Source organism: Drosophila albomicans, chromosome 2R (assembly GCF_009650485.2).
Source record: "Drosophila albomicans strain 15112-1751.03 chromosome 2R, ASM965048v2, whole genome shotgun sequence".
Lineage (NCBI taxonomy): Eukaryota > Metazoa > Arthropoda > Insecta > Diptera > Drosophilidae > Drosophila > Drosophila albomicans.
In genome coordinates, this window is record NC_047631.2 from 6,653,061 (window position 1) to 6,671,491 (window position 18,431).

The following is an 18,431-nucleotide window of genomic DNA, read 5'->3' on the forward strand; positions in this document are numbered from 1 at the left end:
AGGGATCGATGTTTATTGCATCAATGGAAAATATAAAATGGAATTTCGTAATCGACTTTCTGATTAAGTGAGTCGGAGTCCCGAGTCGAGCAGTCTATAAAGTTCATTGCGAACTATAAAATCGAATCGCCGCACTTAACAAATACTTGATTTAAACTAAAGGCCCACGCTTGACTAAATGCGCTCAAAAATACTCTTAGAGTCGACCCAAAGCCAAAGCATCCACCCATTACGGCATTCAAAGTCTGGCCGCAGTCAAGTACATTGACTTACCAAGAGTGCACAAGAGTTGGCGCTGCAGCGTCAGCGTCTCGTCTCTTGCCGTATTTAAAGTTGTGCTGCTGGTCAGTCATGTGCATGGAAGCGTTCTCTAAGTGGATGAGAATGAGCAGGTCCATAGAGAATGGAAAATTGAGAGTGGGAAGTACTTGAAGGTTTGGATTCGGGTTCGGGGTTGGGTTTTAAGAGAGGATTGAGGAAGTGGCAGTGACTGTCCGTTTGAATGTTATTTCTTAATTTTGTTTTCGGCTAATACTAATTTGATTTTGCTGTAAGCAGGCAAGCTTTTTGACCCGTATCAACTCAGCTTTTACTTTCATAGCCAACGCCATTTGCATTGGGGTATCGGCATTGCTCTTGGTAATGGCATTGGGCTTAAAAGTGGTTGTGGATTCGGTATTCGAATTGGGAAGCGGATTGGGATTGGGATTGGGTCACTGCAATAGCTTGAACAACAACTATAAAGGGGAACGAGAACGGTTTCCTCGGTACAACGTGGCCGTTATTAGCCGCCCGTGTCATGCAGTTTGTCGTACATAATGAAATACATGGCTTACATGTTTCGATGGCCTTCTCCCATCGTCCCTGCCCCATTGCGCCGTGTCAGCATGTGAGCATGTGAGAGCATGTTGCATAAAATGCCATTTGAATTTGTGTTTTGTTATATGCACAAACTCACACACATACAATTCTTGAAGATACACACACAGTATGCAGCCGAGTAGTGAAGTAATGGGATGTGCGGCATTGTTTGGCGTTGCAATGCAAATACGTAATTGAAAAATGCGCATATCTTACTGTTAGCTTATTGACTTTTATTGGACAGTTTGAAAATTGCTGTTAGTTTGACTAAGCGACGGACTACCTAAAAGGCCAACCCATGAACTGCAGACAAACTAACGAGTTTTCTCGACCTTGAGGAATGAATTGTTTATGTTCCTTGCAGTCGTTGAAGTAACTGCAAAATGGGGTTAGCGACTGTTTGTTAACGTTAAGACTCGTTATATGTTATTCTTTGGTAATTGAAATTAAAACTAAAATCATAATTAAGCATTAAATTAAATAACAGTGAAAACCAAATCGATTTACAACTCTAAACCATGTTATTTTAAAGCGATTAATTTACTCAGTAATCAAATAAAATAATTCCGTTTATGTTAAAACCAATTTTGAGTAATAAAAATATCTGTGAATTATTTGCAAAGTTAAATTATTGCAATTCAAACCCAATGATAAGCTGATGTCTTTTGTTTCTATTAAATGTTTTACAATTATTGACAGAATCAAATTACAGTAAACAAATTAAAATAAACAAAATGATCTAACAACGGTTTTCAAATTTTTCTATTTTATTTTGATTTTATCTTGTGGTTAAGTTTGTGATTTTGCGTTGATTTAGTGTTGTTTAGCAGCCAAATATTCACAGCCATAAACTGCATAAAAATATTTACTAACATACATGTAAGTACAATATGTAAATACATGAATGTATGCTTATTTGGGAAATTGTTGGGAAACCGAAACGAAAGAAATGGGAAAATAACCCAAAAACAAAAATAAAAGAAATAAAGTATATATAAATTGCAATGAGAGAGCGAGGAATACAAAGCCGCAGCCAAGTGAAATGAAGTCAAGTAAGGCGAAAACTCGCTCTGATTGTGAGTTATTGGAATTTTGAATAAAGAAAAGGGAAAATTGAATTTTCTGCTGGTTACGAGTATGAGCACAGACTGACTCACATTTAGGTATTAGTCTTCGTTCCCCATATGTGTGTGCATTCTATGTCATGTATGTGTGTGTGTGTGTGTGTGCGTTGGGCGTGCAAATATACGGATTATTATTGCCATTGCGTAAATAACAATCATTCCGGCTATGGTTACTTCTCCCTCGGACTGCCCGAAAGCTGCCCGGCCTGGTTCAGCAGTTTTATTAAAAAATTTTATGCGCTACAGCGATGCCTTTGTCCTGGCCCAGGCAGGAGTGTGAGTGTGTGTATGAGTATTATTTTACGGAAGGGGAAAAACGTTGGAGCATAAGCTGGCAGGCGGCATAGCCGAAAAACTTTCTGGCCTCCAACTTTTAATTATAAATAATTTTCAACATTTTAAATATGTCGTTGGCACGCAAATCTCTGCGATATTGCGCCAAATGTTAGAATAAAACCAAAGAAAACAATTGTGAGCGGAAAGTCGAAAACTCAATGCTCTTTATAGTGTTGTAATTTTGAAATAAAGCCATCCAAATATATTTTAAAATTATAAAACTATTATTGGATAGCTTGAAACCAATCAAATTCCTTCTTTAAGAATATAGTAATTCATCTCTTACTTCATCCGCTGTCAAAGCATCGAGCATATTGTAATAACCTATGCCAGAGTATGAAAAGAGCCCAATAAAATTGGGTACAGCGACTGCGAATGTCTGTGAGATACAACAAAGCACTCTGATGATGTAGTTTGCCTTTTGGCGACAACTGCCAAATGCAGTTTTTTATGGCTTCGAAGCTGCTTGAAATACTTTTTTGCTCTCTCCATACTTCTTTTTTTTTGTCGTTTTTTGGAGCTGGGTCACAAGGCATGTGCGACTGCGGTTAAAAGTGCGGAAATACATTGAAATGACAATAAAACTAAAAGTTGCTGCTGCTTCGCTTTTGCTCTGCCTCGCTCAATTTTAAAGTTTATGTCCCCGACAGCGACCATGTGCAGCAACAACAACAGCAAGAACAACAACATCCAAATGCTGTCCAAATATTTATTACATGTTTTAAGATTTTTCTTGTTTTTAGTTTTTATTATTTAAAAAGAAGTCTTAAATGTGCTGCCAATAGTTGTTTCTATTCGTTTTTTCTTTAATCTAAATTTGGGGCTTTAAAGTCACCTTCTTTTTCTTAACATCAAAAGGACTTTTTATACCAATACGGGTTGGTATTTATGGTATTATGGGTATTTATTATATTAAAAGAGTCATCCGACCCCATAAAGTATATACATATGTTGTTGATCAGCTTCAACAGCAGAGACGATATAGCCATTTCCGTTTGTCTGCCTTATCGTCTGTCCGTCCGTATAAAATAATGGATCTTAGAGTCTATTAAAGATGGAACTATACATATTTTTCGACAGCACTTGTTATGTTTGCACGCAAATCAAAGTTTTTTTTATAAATTTTTGCCACGCGCTCTCAAAACGTAAAAAATCGAATAGCAAGCATAATTTTGAATCTAGAGCCATGATTTTTGGTACATTTAATAACAATTAAAGTATTTATGTTAAGATTCCTGATTCATGGCTGCGGACAGATGAAATTCATTTAAGAAATACTTTTATGGAAAAACGCCTACTCGCTACCGGTAGCTGTATATGACAATTTGATATATTTTTTACTCTGTGGTATGTTTTGAATGTAGAACTATATCAATATACCAAATAAACACTATAGTATAATTAGGTATTTTAGCGGTACATTAATTTCTACATATTGGTATATTATACGTGTAGAATACGTGTTTTTTACTCGACTATAGTTTTTTGATTTCTTAAATTTAAGTTTTATGTTTCCTTCTAGCTTAAGGAAGTTTAGGTATCATGATTTACTTTACTTGTTTAAAGACACTGCCTAATGAGTTGTCATTATTTTCCCTTAAACATAGATTTTCTAAAATATAAAATGTAGAATAATAAGTAAGCTCTGCTTTTATAAGTGCCAGGAATAAAACGTATGAATATTTAAGTTGTTTAGCTTTAGTTACCATTTTCTAAAATACAACTTCAAGACAGATTCCAGTTGTAATGCAAGGCACATTAGTATATTATCAGCAGTCACATTAACAGCGGACAGCTTCTAGCAAGTGCAGCTAATCGCAGTTGGTAACCGGACTCGTAAGAGGCTCTGCCGCTTGCCACTATCGTGTACCATGACACCAACTTCAATGTGCCTTGTGGTCCTTGCAGTCATGTACAAGCTGTGTGTTTGTGTATGTATGTGTGTGTGTGTGTGTGTTTGAGTGTTTGGGTTAGATTAACCACAGCCAAGCAGCAGAAGCAGCAGCAGCAGGAACTGAAATAGGTACAGGTAGCTAGTAACATCCAAGACATGACCACAAAGCAAACATGACTTTGCAATTAAGTTATTGTTGCCACAAGACACTTGCCCGCATCCCAGATGAAATCCAAGTAGCCAACTGTTCGCTCACTTGCCTTTATCTATGCATAGACCAGACGGTACAAGACTGAATACAAGCCTGAGTAAGGGAGAAAGCGTCCTTTAAAGAAAGAGAAAAAATTGTATGATTTGATTTATTGCCCTATGCAGTTGCATCTTAAATCTTCGCCACCCAAGTGCCTCCTGTCGGCATCTTGTTATTTAACCCCAAATTGTTGCTTACGCATTTATGCACTCGACCAAGTTGGCCAGTTGGCCAGCGCTAATAATGGGCAGCATTATGTGGTTGTCCTCCATGAAAGTGTTATTCAAATTGAAACAAATTGTTATGCAAATTTGTGTTCCTGTCTTGCCCATTGTTTTATCTAGATCTAGTTGCAGACGTCCCAATCTAAACTTTGTAGTTGAAGGCTCTATGCAGACGTATTCCAAATTAATTGGATGCAACTCTTTTATCGATCAAAAGCTCATGACTGACGTTTAATTTAGGCTGAGACCTATGTCAATTTTTTATTCCTGATTGACGTGCCAAAAAACTAAGCAAACAAAAAACAAAAACAACGAATACATTTTTGTGTGTTGCGTGTCTGTTCATACAGTTTAATTGCTAAGCATCATTTTTTTAGTGCTGTTTGGAATTCCCCCTTTTTTGTATGGGTGTCACAACCACAAAATGCTGATGCAGTTGGTCGTAGAAAAAATGCGTTAGACACAAACAATATACGGCTTAAATCGAGGTTGTCACAATTCATACTTTTTTGTTGTTTGTTTCTCTTATGCCATGTTACTTTGTCTCGCTTTGCCACACCCGCAAGCCTAAAACAGTTGCTTCTGTTGTTCCATTTTCAGAGCTTAGCTCATATGCCCTAACACTTAAATATATTACTCAGATGACACAGCTTCTTTGAAGAAGCTAAATGCAGAACTTAGCTATACACTTTCCATTTCCTTCATATGATTATTTTATAGAGTATTACTTAGTCTAGCACTAACGTTTACTTCACACTTATTGCGCTAGTCATTGTTACATTGAATTCTGCACATTCCATAAATAACACGTGAATTTAGAATAGAAAAATGTTTAAAAATTTAATAAAAGCGCATTTCAATGTTATGTTTCTTTTTTTAATTACAATTTTGCTGGTTATCGTCGCGCCAATTTTTGTTTTAGGCATTCTTTTATTTATTTTAGCGTATTTGATTTTTGTGAAAAGCATTTGCAATTTCAATTGCATCGTCGCGCTGAATGGAATATACAAGTGTTTGCATAAAAAAAGCCACTAAACAATGGTAAATAAAACAACGACGACAAAATGCTGGCAAATACAAATGCACAATGTAGAAGCGAGCCTCGATTTTCAGATTGGCCACGAAACGCGCATGGATAAAAATCCAGGCATTACGTATACGCGCAGTGTGTCCAAACGTGTGCCAAAATACCAGAGAGAGCGACAGACATTGGCACATGTGCCTGTGCCTGTGCCTGTGCCTTTGCTTCTCCCGTGAACATTTGATATATAAAGCCGTTGAACTATAACTCAGCATTTATAGTCGATATTTGATTATTTTTATGGCGTCAAAAATTGAAAAAATATTTGTTCAGAATTTACATATTCAATCAGAAAGTTTGCCAACTAACTGAGCGCCGCCCATCGAATTTTGGAAAGGCAGCAAAATAAATTAAAACACAAAGGCACAAATTTAATGGAAACAATATTAGTTGCAAAATAATTATACATTCGTTCGTACTCATATTTCCATAATTGAAGTATTATAAAAGCGAGCTCGAAATTATGAAAGTATTTATTCAATTGACTCTCTGACATTTTAAGAGCATTATTCAGCATTTTTAAATTTTCATATAATCCTCTCATGGCAACTGACCTCAATGAAGTGTTAGAGCTGTGCATAACAGCTCCGCAAAAAAAAAACAGAAAGGGAGGAACGGAAATTATTGCGGCTCAATAAAACATGTAAGCAAACACACAGGTGAGGAAAATTGTAATAAGCGTCACGTAGCAGTCAGGTGTAACGGAAGGACGAACGTCAGAGAGAGAAAGAGAGAGAGAGAGAGGGAGATGGAGCAACTGGAGAAACAATTGGAAATACATTTGTCAATAACCACACGCAAAATGATGCAGGCCTGTTGCTGCCCAGGGATATTACAACTACACCAATGCCAAAGTGTGGGAGTGTGTAAATACGATAGTATGAGAGTATGAGATGGTGATGTGGTCAGGATGGGCGTGATAAGTTATTGTGCGCTGGTTTGTGAGCAGCGTAGCTTGTAAGTGCGGTCAGTGGGCAGGATGGTGATGGAAGGGGAAGAGATATAGGGATATAGGAATGAACAGGCAAAGAAGAGCGCAATGAGTGTCACACCTGCGATACAAATCTATTTTATTTCAATAATGCATTTGTTGGGGCCGCATAAATAAACAACCGCAGCGCACACACGCAGCACACCAGGGCAAGCACATGGCAGCATTCATGAATTTATGGTTCATTTTCATTTCCCAGACACATCAACTGCAACTGCACATTATGTTTGACCCATTTTCTCTGTGGGGCGAAACGCGTCAGGTTTAAATGAACCTTTGGTATTCATAATATTTTTAGCGGCCAAATTCTTGCAGAAATATCCCATTTTTTATTGACAGTTTTCATTTTTGGATATTTGCCCAACTGTAATAATAAATTGCACGCCTGAGCAGCGATTTCCTCGTATACGCAATATGTGTCGCCAAAGCCGTAGACAGTTCGAATACATATCGCATTTCGTCGATTTGCTTCGATACTTTCGAGTACCAAGAAAAGTTTTGGGGAAACACATGCCTTTAAGACGGACTCCTTCTCTTTCTCCAGTTATGACAAGCAAAGAAAAAGAGAAAAGAATGGAATTGGCTCAATTGAATTAAGTTGCCATTTGTCATCGTAACGGCAGCTCGAATGTGTTGTGTTGCTCTCCTTTTTTTTTTTTGTTTGTCGAAATGGCACGAATTGCCATAAACAAATTGTAAGCATCATAGATGAATATATATTAATAGCAATCTAAATATCATCGGAGAAAACAAATAATCGTTAAATTTTATATCATTTTACATTTGTAAACATGATGTCGAGCCATTGGCAACAATAAATTGATTTTTCTATGTTCCTTGACATGCTCTCTGAATTCTGCACGCTAGACTAGCATGCATAAATATTTGTAGCACAAAATCTATTCGAACCCATTACAGAGAAATACGGTGGTAAAACCTGACAACTTTCAAAGTTTAGTTTTACAATTAAAATCAGGCAACAGCCTACGCAATTGCGACATCTCTACTACACACACATATATTTTTTGAGTGTGGTCGTGCATCAATTTGGACAAACGCTTGGCGTGTGTTGCGACTTGCATGTGGCACGCCCGGACTGAGTTATTACTTGGCAGCACAACGGCCTTTGTCTTTTCCAGATGAGGAAGTAGAAGAAGTAATACAAACAAGTCGACTGTTTGTTATTGTTTATCTTACAAGTAAACGGGACATTATAGCTTTTTATGCCATTTACGTTTTATGTCATGTTGGCGCAAAGCAAAGTCGAAGTCGATCGCAGGCATATGGCAAAGTGGCCTGCCTCTCTCTCGCTCTGCTTCTTTAGTAGTTTATGACTGATGGCCATGATATGTGATACGCCAAGTTGCCAAGTTGTTGTTATTATTGTCATTACAAACACACACGCATCAGCGACCACGCTGGGCCTCGTGTTACATGCTCTCCTTCTCATTCTCTCTCTTTAACTGGAGTTTTTGTCTGCTTTGTTTTATGCCGCATTCGGATGGCTTTTTAATATTTGGTAACTGGCGTTGATGTCCTGTCACGTAAATGTTTTTAATGTCCAATAAAATTATCGTTCCAGATAAAGTCGTACAGCCAAGTAAGTAACATATAAAAATTCAAACCATTTCATTCAACGCAAGAGGAAATAAAAACGCCTCCTTCTTGTCAAAGACTAAATTCAAAAATATGCAAATGCCTGGCAAACTTTGATTGCACTTGACCCGAAAAAAAATATTGCCTTAGATTTGCTAGCAAAGTTCTCTGAGGAAGCAATTTAATTCACTGGAATATATGTACAAAGAAATATCGAGTTAACAGATGGATTCGTTTTTTAGATACCAGTAAATTTAAGCTATTTAAAGATTTAAATGCCACACGATTATTGTTCTTTTTTTTGGGTTTTTTTTGGTCACTTCGTGTGGCTGGCAAATTGTTTTCTAGTTTGACAAAGGCAAGGATTTTTGCAACGGTTTTTTGGTCGACAAAAGTTCAAAAGCAACGCAAACGCAAAACTTTTTGTCATCATCATATTTTTTGCATATATAATTTGCATGCTCTTTTTACTCCTGTCCTATCCTATAGAGACATAAACACGCATATATTACGCATACGCAATGTCAGCCTAATTGAGAAGGGTACAAAACGCGTTGGCAGCTAAACTCCTCTGTCTAAAATATGTCAAATGTCGTTTTTCGTAAAAAAGTTTTACTATTTCTTTAGTTGTTTTAGCCCTTGTTGATTTCCTTTTTTTTGCTTTTGGCCTGTGTTAAATGACATTAAAATGCGTAGGAAATTAAAAGTTAGTTGCAGACTATGAAAAACACAAAAAGTATTTTAAGCATTTCGCAAAAAATATTTGAGTTCTTGCCGCAGAAAATGTGTTGAACTTAGATCACCTTACAGCTCTACAGTAATACAGCCAATCAGCCAACGCGACATATGAGTAACGCGCCTTAATGACAAATTTAACTGGAATATTTGATGGCGGGGAGCGAAATAGAAATTTATCAAAATGCAATGTCGATATGCAACAAAGAGTAAAGTGTGTGCAACAGGAGTCACATAAGGGAAAACGAATCGAAGACGCAATTTAAACGGTGCTCAACTGAGGTAGCAGCTGAGGAAACCCAGAGGTAAACAATATTTTGCAGTTCATTGAACGGAATAAGCTCGTTTCCGATAAGGAAAAACCAAGCTAGCGAACAAGACAGCAAGAAAAAGTACTTTTCCTTCCACAGCATGGACACATGTGTGTGTGTATGTTTGTGTGCGTGGTGTCAGTTGGTTTTGGTCTTCAAGGTGTTGGGACAGACAGACATTGCGTGTTAGAGCTGGTCAGGACTGTTTATTGGTCTGTCCTACATGCCACAGCCAGAACAAGAGAGCAACACCAAAGCATTTTTGTGCACCAATACATTTCAAGAAATTTGAAACTGCTATAAGCATTTAAACTTCAGATGCGTATTTTTGGATTTGCTGTAGTAGTTTGCAGAACAAAGCAAAACCAGCTCAGAATTGCAAATATGTCTATCTAGTCTATGGCATTTTCGTTTCTCCTCGTTTGAGTTCTGCCAACTACCAAGTTGCTCTTTGATTGACAGTTTAGCACACACACACACACACACACACTCGAACACTCAAGTCTATTGTGCTGGGTCCTTATGTTTAGTGCAATTTATTTGTTTGACGTGACTTACTTTTATTACTAATCTATTTCAAAAGAATTAATTGACAATTTCTGCATACAATCAGATGTATATTTTAATTAAAGTTTTTCTGCATTTCATTGATTGGTTTTTAATTTTAATTGTTGGTTATTTTTTTTACTTTTTTGATTTTATATTTTATCAGCATTGATAATCGAAGCAGCCTGTGCTTATTTTTCTGGCAACATTCTGTCAATTTATGTATGTTAAGCCTACGTTTGTTTTATCATAACAAACCAAGCACAGAGTGTAATTAAGAAATACTGTTTTATTCATAATTCAAGAAAGATGCTTGTGGCAAATTAAGACACACAAATTACAATAAATCTTTATATTTTTATTATAAAGTTTTTGTTCTATTTTTGTTCGTACGCTTTAATAGATACATGTAATTTGAGCCACATTTGAAGTGAGACTTTCCGATATAAGCATACATATATTATGGGAGAATTTAAATTTCAAATATATTCTCACTTGTGCAATAGTCAAGTCATTTCTATGCTCGCTCTAGCTGTAGTTTGTGTCAGGTATCTGAGTTAGTAATTGCTCACAGGCAATGCCATTAAATCAGAGCAATTTATGCGAGCTGTGGCATCAGCATTTGGCTAAAACAACAATGTCAACGGCACAAATCAGTAGCTGGCGTCGCACCTGTGCTATTCCCATCCCGCACACGCATGTTTTCCTCTCCCCCCTGGCACCCCTCTCGAAAGCAACGCCACTTGAATAAGCAAATCACGTGCTTTTTGCACAGCTCAGCTTGTAGAAACCACTACGAATTAATGTGTGTTTGTAAAATGTGCGAAATATTGTGACAAAACAGGGCAGGGTGAAGCGTGGAGATTGGAGAATCTGAGAGTATGAGTACTGAAATCGTCTATGTCAGCGGATAAGCCAAATGATATTAGATTGCTTGGGATATCGTACTTAGCGGGAACAGATGCAAAACTGGGTGGCAACTGGCAAGTGAAAACCCAGCTGCATAAATAGTGAGAAATATGCGAGATTTGCGTGTTGGCGTTAAAATACTTGTGCTTCTAGTTTGCAGTTGTAGTATGAAGTTGGAGCTGGTGTTTTGTTTAGCAGTTAATGCGACATGTGTTGCAGGTGTTCGTCTAAATTTATAGGTTTAATAATAGTGTGTGTGGCACATGTAAGTATGCTGCAGCTTCATTCAGTGTCACTGTCACAGTTCAGATTGCCACACAAGCGCCAAAAAAAAAAAACCAAGAGCGAAGAGGGAAAAAAGTGCACAAACAATGTTGGCACATGGCAATGTCCAACTATTCAGCAGAGTAAGCAACATTTGAAATTCGACTAAAAGCTACAAAAAAGAAGGGCACAACATGCCACTGCACACACACACTGGCAGACACACCCACAAGCTCACATACACACATGCACAATGACAGACCTAAACACACAGAGGAAATGTTGCGTTGCACATGTGACAAGGTTTTGGGTGAGTGTGTATGTGTGTGTGCGTTGCAAGAGGCAAAAAGTATCTCTTTCCACTGCGTTCAGTTCAGCTCAGTTCAGTTCAGTTGAGTTTTCCGTTAAGGTGAGCTGCCATTTTGCCAGTTGCTATATCAAACTGGGCGCCGCTGACCAAAACACAAGATGGACCGAGGAGGGAGATGCAAAGCGGAAGAGGGAATAAAAAAATACAAATTCCATTGCATACTGCGCGGGGTCAGGACTTCAAATCGTCGCCGTCACACAAGCAGGCAACACTTTTTGCGCCCTGCAACTTCTAAAATGCATTTCACTGTGGCTTTCATTTTCCTGCTTGTTAGCCGCGCCCACACATCCCTATCCCCATCCCCTTCTGCATCCGTGTCCACGACCTGGTGACCGTTTCCATCTCATCCTTTCACCCCCGCGGTAGCTTCGCGTTGGTTATAAATTTAAACCCTTTGTGGTTTTAATTTTTCTTTTCCTTTTTTTTTTAGTGTGGTTTGCTGTATTCTCTTCAGTGCTGTGGTGTGATGTGGCTGAATTCGCATGCAACCCCAGCCAAATCTTGAGCCAAGCATCCTCGTTCAATTCGCACACGTTCAAGCTTTTGTCTCAAAGTTCTTATAGTGTTCCAGGTGCTGATCCTGATCCCCAGTACTGTTTCTGTTGCTGTTTCTTGTCCAGGGTCAAACGTGCTCTCTCGGTTCAGTTAGGGTTTAAATGGCTAAGTGCTGGCGAAATTGTTTCGCTCTTTGCTTGTTGCCCAACCAAATGGTTTTTTGTTGCTCTACACTTTTGTTTCTTTTGTTAGGGCATTTCACCCCCACTCTCTCCATCTCTCTTTCATTCGGGCGCCTCTTAAATGCCCGTGGCCTGCGTGTCTAAGGTTAAATTGCACATGTTAGCCATACGTTTGTCTACCCTCTGCTAGCTGATGCTTTTGTACATTTTGGTTTAACCTCAAGGTGCTAAACTGACAGCAAGTTCTATTTCTTGCACTTTCATTTGTGTATATTGATTTCTGTGCTGTACAACATTTTGTCTACTTAATTGACAAGTTTTGATATAAAAAGATGTTTAAACCGAGTGTACAAGTTTTACTTCAATATAGCTGAACGCGGTCTAAACCGAAAGCGGAATATTGAAATACAAACTGGATTTCGCAAAAGCCAGCAAAGCAACTGCCCAACGGAACAATATAAAACGCTTCAATAGAGCGCGAGAGCAGTAAATAAAACCGCATACGCAAAGGCAACAATCGATTGGCCCAACATTGCCCCAACATTTGCCCACGGTAACAATACACCGCAATAAGGCCCAAAACGTAACCTGATACAAGAAGGATAACCCAAACAAAACGAAAAAAAAAAAAATGAACAAACCAAAAAGATCACAAAAAACAAAAATGGTGGTGAACGACATCAGTGAAAGCAAACGTTGAATCAAAATGAAGAACTATGCGCCGGGATGCGAGAAGCCGATGAAACAGCACGACGCATTGTCAACTGGGCTGGTTTCTAAGCGCATATGCAACTTGAGGGCAACTGTTCGCTGCAGCTCCACAGCCAAAGCAACAGCGACAGCTGCAGTTGATATCAGCCTGCAGTAGAAACAAAGCGCAGATGAAACCATTTATTAACCAGCGGGCGATTTTGATTTCATTGCTCACGCTGCGTATACGTAATGTTCGCAGAAAAATCGTGGCAACGGTCATATGATGAGCACAGCTTATTGAGCATTCACCACGAATACGCTTGTATAGCTGTAATAACAAGTGCCAGTCACAAAGCAAATCCCCATCGAACAGCGTACTTTAGCATGCTAAATGAGACTGCTTTAGAACTAGCTAAACACGATTACATCTGTCAATATTTTAACAGTTTAACAAAGCGATTATTTGCTAATTAAACTGACAACTGCGACGACAATATGACAAATTCATTTCCGACTAAAGCCAGATACATATTTAACTGCGCATTCAATTCGAGGGGATGCAGATGCGGATGCGGATACGATGAACGGAACTAGATGCTTTTCACTTTTGAACTGATTTGAAGCGTGAAAATCAGGAAACGGGAAATTGTTCGTTAAAAATGTACTTAGCAAGCGTTACACATTACGATAGAATGGATCAATAACACTCGTCAAATGGACATGAAAAGAAATCAAGCATCAACAACAATAAAAGGCGAGCAAAACAATTATTTGACGGTTCGGAAATATTACTATGTTATTTGCAAGCTTTTCGTAGTAAAGCAGTAAACGTTATAATTGCTATTTCTCTACATTTCATTTTACATTGAAATTATTATTTTAAATAATTTGATTTTTTGTAATTTCTATGAGTTAATCTAAGCAAAAATAAATATATTTAAGCTTCCTTAGTCATTAAATGTTTCTTAACTTCATTATTATCTATAAAATTTGTTGTCTATATTCTTCAATTCCACACATGTTCAGTTCCATAATTTTCCCCAACAAGTGTCAACGACCGCATTCGCAAATAATAAAACTATGTCATTTTAATATTGTGGTTAATAAAATATCATCTGCGTGCATTTTGAAGGCAGTGTCATGCAAAAAAACGAAAATAAATGTGGGTGTTTTTATTTATTTAACAAAAATTTGCATTGTGTATTTATAGAGTAAAAAAGGAGTGTATGCAAGTGCGAGAACGAATGAGTGAGGAACGACAACAGACAGGGGTCACAGGAAATGTTGGCGTCGAGCCCTCAGAGACATATGCATACAAACATTGTCGGTTTGTCTGTGTATAGGTGTGAGTACTCGTGTATGTGTAACTTATGAATATATGAATGGTTGGCTTGATAAACAGTTAACAACTTTTGAAAACATGCAGCATTGATGGCTGCTGCCTGAGGGGCTTCAGTCAGTGCTTCAGTCGTCACCGAACTGTGCGAAACAAGTAAATCTGTAAAATTAAAACAAAATGTCAGACAGACGCTCTCACTGTTCCTCAATGTTGTCGTTGGCGCTGCTGAAGCTCATGCAGCTGATGCTGATGCTGCTGACACTGACTGCAGAAAGAAATAAAGAATAACCTCACACGACGACAAGCGAAGCAGATTCGTCAGTATTTTGGAGCATGCAAAACACAAATATACTCATACATTCTCACACACACACACAGATATGAGTATTTATGTATGTGTATATTTATATGTTGCATGTCCTGTTGCTGCCGCTGACTGCTGCCATGTTATATTTTTGAGATTTACAGGCATACACATCTCATACCCCATCCGAAGGCACAGCCACAGTGACAGAAATATCGAGTGGTGGCAAGAGGTTTGAGTGTAAGTGCCATATTTATGAATATATTGCAATGACGCTGAGAAAAAAAACTGAATCGACCACAAGCTGATGCACAGTAATGCATATATTACAACTATATATTTAAACGACTGCCAAATACTCTGCATTGAATTCTTAGATATATTATAATCATAGAAATCAAATAATCTTAAACTAATAATATAATCTTATACTATATGTATAGTATCTTACCTTACAACCTACTCACGATTTCATTCGCTTGTTAACCTCGTTTTCTTGTTGTTTTGTTTACCACTACCAGTAAACCGTAATGCTTTTATTTTTGGGATGTCCCTGACCTGTTGTGCAGGTGGAGATGTCCTTATTGATTGGCCAACATATTATAATTTGCAATTAAAATCCGTTCGACAGATTTTATGTATTTGATTTTATTTTCTGCTGCTGCCAGACCTTTTTTATTTTGTATTCTTTGCCTCTGCGCAATTTCAAGCTCATTAAAAATTTTCAACTGAAATATTTTGCCGGAAGCCGCGCTCCACATGTGCCCATGTGTATGTGTGTGTTTGTCGGTATGTCTGTGTCTGTGTCTGGTACGGGTGCATGTGTCTGTTCTTAGGGTGAGTTGACTGCGACACGATTACAGTGTCCCACAAAAGTCAACAGACAGGGGTCTCCTAACGTGTTTATGCCCTAACCGTAAACATACTTTCACCCATCACTGTTCCCGCGCGCTTTTCCGTCGGTGCGCGAGTTTGTATTTTAGTTTTACCCACTTTTTGCGCAAATTAAACTGCAAAATTACATGCGGATATATTTAATTAGATGGCATACACATATTATGTTTTATTTAGGAGCCGGTTGGTGGCTGTCGCGGTAATTTGGGTACACATGTCGCATATCTTCTGCCCCCTTTTGGTCACCCTCCCCTCAGTTACTTCCTCTCTGTGTACGTGATTTGCGTTTGTGGCTCATCCGGACAGGTGTAAATTAAGTTTCAGCATTTTAGTATAGCATTCTATTTAATGTTATAATCAAATAAGTGACCAATGCCAATTATAGTAGAACTTTCATCGAAACATGATTTATTTGATGAATAAAGCACTCGAATCTGATCTCACTTTAGTAGTAAGCTAAATGTGACATTTCACATTTGACAACGCTTCCATTTGATATATATTTTTTGTTCGACTCTTACGAGTTTCTGGTGTACTGTTGTCCTCATCCTCTTCTGCATCATTACCACTTTTATTGCCGTCTTCACTGTCTGCGTGCGTTTCCTGTATCAATGACTCGTTCGAGTCGAATCGTGCTCCGGCGATATATCAATGACAAGTACGAAACACATACTACAACAACACACATCCGTCTATTGCAAAAAATATATATAATACGAGAACATACAGACATTCGATTCGATTCGCATGTCGTCTTCACACACGTATTTCCTACCCTTCTCAGTCCTCACTAAACGAACCGCCTTCATATAACGTATACGCCGAGTAGTTGCTTAAACGTTTTTGTCTGGTGGCTTTTCTATAAAATCTTTGTCACATCTATTGCTAAAGAGAGTTTAATACTTCTTTTAAGCCCTGTCACTGGCCAGAGTCAAACTTCTCTACATTGTGCAGCCAATAATTGATATACCTACACCTTTCAAAATATAGTAACATATATGCTTTCCATATAGAAGAGCCGAAAATAAATTAAAATGAAACAATATATATACATACTTTAGAGTGTTTAATATTCTGTCAGCAAAACTGCAGCTATGCTACGCAAAATCAGTCTCCATCTAAGTTTGTTGCCTTTTTTTTGTGTGCGCTTCATTTCATTTCATTGTTGAATTGATTCGATTTTGTGTGGAGAAAGGATTTACTCCATTTGACTTTAATACTTACTCAAGTTTAATTCGGACATATGGGCATTTGGCCACGCTTGCGAACTACAAATGTCCTGAGAACCATTTGGCTGGTGACTTAATTCATTTGATGCATTATTTAAATTGCAATGTCAGCGCATTGAATGCCCACAAAAAGATGCCACAACGCTTACAGTTCATTTCATTTGTTAGTGTGAACTTCTCACCCTTCGCCTTGACTCGCCACATTCACTATTGCCCCACAACCATCTGCTGTTGATTGCTTTTTGTCATTGAGCGAAGGTTAAGAAAAGCAATCCGACAGTCCAGAGTGTTAGGTTAAATAAGCGTTGAAGTATACGTCATTTGTAAAATTTAAAGACAATGAGAGAATAAAAATAAATCGATAAATTTGTTTAAAGCACGCTATCGCAAAATTTTAAACACCAACTTTTAGTTTTATACTATAGACCAAATATAACCTTTATTTTCAAAACTTTAAATAGTGAACACCTCTAAAATAATGTCAAATACCTTACAAATTTGAGTTAATAACAGCATTTTAATCCTAGGCAAGCTGTGAGCTATTTATCCTAAATATGCCAAATGTAGCTCAAAATGTTTATGTAAAATATCATTTTGATCTGATTGCTGGTACAAAAATGAAGTCAAAAATCAATGAATTCCTTGACAAACTTTCGGCAATGGAATTATCAGACCCCAACGAAAAACAATTAGGTGTGGCGTCTGAACCATCAGTTTGGTATAATGAGCAATTTATCCCAAAGGATAATTATGTCCCAAAAGATTTTGAAGGAGTTCAATCAGAGCCAGAACCATCTACGATCCAACGTGATAAACAACTTGCTGATATGAAAAGATGTAATCTCATTCAGAAAAATTTCTACTTGATCTATGGGCACACTGAAAGTTTGGAACGGAAGCGCAAAAGATCTTTTAATACTAATCGTCAATCAATCAAGCGAAGAAAGTGTGCAATAGAAGTTGAGGGGGTCTATATGAATCATTGTCATCAGTCAAATAATTTACAATCGGATTTGGGTTACGAGGCAGATGATGAACATATTGAACAGAAATAAATACAGTTGATAATTCTGTAGTATTAACAAAATAAAAGTGGTCATAGCTTTATTATTATAATGGCCTTCAGTTCGTAATCTTTAATGGGTGATAGAGTTCTAATCGAAAATGCGAAATAAGTATGCTTAAGTCGAAAAAACTGAAAAAAACCGAAATACATTGATATACTACTACATTTAAATTATTTCAGTGTGGAAAATAAACAAGGTTGTTAACCAAAGCAAAGAAGTCCCGCCTAAAGCAGACGTTTTTAATCCCACTACCCATAGGGTAGAAAGATATTATAACTTTGTGCCTGCAGATAATGTATGAAGGCTGATGGATTCATTTCCGAACCTATAAGTGATATATATTCTTGATCAGCGTCAACAGTGGAGATGATAAAGCTATGTCTGTCTGTTTGAGAGGTAGAAAGGTAGAAATATAATTTCCGACAGGAATTGTTATGTTTGCACGCAGATCAATTTTGTTTCGGCTAATACCGCCCCGAAAATCGCATAAAAAGGGTAATGCATCGAGTATTTATGATTTATGAACATTTGACTGCGGTCAGATAAAAGTTGCAGAAGTTATTTAAGAAATATATTTGTATAGCAATTAGACGGCAACTATAATAGGAAATTAGGTGCTTTGGCTGACAATCTGATATAATTGTTGCTCTGTCATATTTTGATAAAGTACGTCATCTATGTATATCAGTATACAAAATATAGCCTTCGGTATATTTTAATATTTTTGTGGATAATA

At 37.5% G+C, this 18,431-nt stretch overlaps 1 long non-coding RNA gene across 1 annotated transcript; it reads left to right on the forward strand.

Moving 5' to 3' along the window:
• The first annotated feature begins 6,003 nt into the window (after positions 1–6,003).
• LOC127566007 (uncharacterized) lies at positions 6,004–8,598 on the forward strand. Its single transcript, XR_007955345.1, has 3 exons — positions 6,004–6,429; positions 8,344–8,361; positions 8,436–8,598. It is a non-coding gene; the product is annotated as an uncharacterized LOC127566007 (long non-coding RNA).
• The last annotated feature ends 9,833 nt before the right edge of the window (positions 8,599–18,431 follow it).